We start from the raw sequence: 2,177 nt of genomic DNA, 5'->3' as shown, positions 1-2,177 counted from the left end.
ATGCTGCCAATGGATTCTAGCTTATACCACGAAGATTCTGATTAAGGAATCCAAGAGATATTCATTCAATCGAAGGTAGAACGGAGGTGGTTTTCAGGCATGCGTTCATAGATTGAGAATGGTGATGAGTGTCACGAATTATCACCTTCATCATGGTTAAGTATGAATGAACATCTTAAAAAGAAACAAGCGTGTTTGAATAGAAAACAGAAATAATTGCATTAATTCATCGAAACGTTGCAGAGCTCCTCACCCCAACAATGGAGTTTAGAGACTCATGCCATCAAAAAGTACAAAGTTCATATCTAAAATGTCATGAGATACAAAATAAGTCTCTAAAAGTTGTTTAAATACTAAACTAGTAACCTAGGTTTACAGAAAATGAGTAAACTAAGATAGATAATGCAGAAATCCACTTCTGGAGCCCACTTGGTGTGTGATGGGCTGAGACTTGAGCTTCTCACGTGCCTGGGCTGTTTCTGGAGTTAAACGTCAGGTTGTAACCTATTTCTGGCGTTTAACTCCAACTTGTAACCTGTTTCTGGCGTTCAACGCTAGAATGCAACATGGAACTGGCGTTAAACGCCAGTTTACGTCATTTATCTTCGCGCAAAGTATAAACTATTATATACTGCTGGAAAGCCCTGGATGTCTACTTTCCAACACAATTGAGAGCGCTCCAATTGGACTCCTTTAACTCCAAAAAATCCATTCCGAGTGCAGGAATGTCAGAATCCAACAGCATCAGCAGTCCTTTTTCAGCCTGAATCAGATTTTTGCTCAGCTCCCTCAATTTCAGCCAAAAAATACCTGAAATCACTGAAAAACACACAAACTCATAGTAAAGTCCAGAAATATGAATTTTGCCTAAAAACTAATAAAAATATACTAAAAACTAACTAAAAAGCATATAAAATATCCGCTCGTCAGGCATTGCGTAACCATGAGGCAGATTACCAGCTCTTTGGCAACTGTCACAGTTCCGTACAAACTCTCGGGAGTCTTTTTTAAGAGTAGGCCAATAGAAGCCATATTGGAGGACTTTTGGTGGCTGTTCGCTCACTTCTGAAATGTCCTCCATATTGTGATCCATGGTAGTGCAAAAGGATCCTCTGTGCTTCTTCTCTAGGTACGCACATACAGATTAATCCGTGCGCACATCTCTTAAAGAGATATGGTTCATCCCACAAGTAGTACTTTGCATCAGAAATCAATTTTTTCATTTGCTGCCTGCTATACTCCTTGGGTATGAACCTTGCAGCCTTATAGTTTGCAATGTCTGCAAACCATGGCACTTCCTAAATGGCAAAGAGTTGCTCATCGGGAAAGGTTTCAGAGATCTTAGTGATGGGGAGGGATGCCCCTTCCACTGGTTCTATCCGGGACGGGTGATCTGCCACTTAGTTTTCTGTCCCTTTTCTGTCTCTTATTTCTATATCAAACTCTTGCAGAAGCAGCACCCACCTTATGAGCCTGGGTTTTGAATCCTGCTTTTTGAGTAGATATTTAAGAGCAGCATGGTCGGTGTATACAATCACCTTTGATCCTACCAAATAGGATATGAACTTGTCAATGGCATAAACCACTGTAAGCAATTCCTTTTCTATGGTTGTTTAATTCTTCTGTGCATCATTTAGGACACGAATGACATAATAAATGACATGCAGAAGTTTGTCATGCCTCTGTCCCAATATTGCACCAATGGCATGGTCACTGGCATCACACATCAGGTTGATAGTAGATGCAGGTATTAGGTTGATACTTGCCCCAAGATCACATAAAGCTTGCTTGGCACAAGTACCCTCTAATGTGCATGGTATCATAAAGCTCCCAGGATCTTTAAGCTTCTCAGGTAAGCTTTTCAGAATGACTGCACTGCATTCTTCAGTGAGGTAAACTTTTTCAGTTTCCCTCCAATCCTTCTTATGACTTAAGATCTCTTTCATGAACTTAGCATAAGAGGGTATTTGCTCAAGTGCTTCTGCTGGGTTGGGAAGCCTTTTTAGAAGGGTTGCTATCAGCACTTGTGTGAGAATGATTTCCCACTGGCGTTTGAATGCCAGGGGTGGAAGCTGGAGTGGCGTTAAACGCCACCTCCTTATTTGTTACTGGCGTCTGAACGCCAGAACTATGCTCCCTTTGGGCGTTCAACGCCGGATTCATGCTTGTTTCTGGCG

Source organism: Arachis duranensis, chromosome 2 (genome assembly GCF_000817695.3).
Source record: "Arachis duranensis cultivar V14167 chromosome 2, aradu.V14167.gnm2.J7QH, whole genome shotgun sequence".
NCBI lineage: Eukaryota > Viridiplantae > Streptophyta > Magnoliopsida > Fabales > Fabaceae > Arachis > Arachis duranensis.
Note: the sequence above shows the minus strand (reverse complement) of the source record.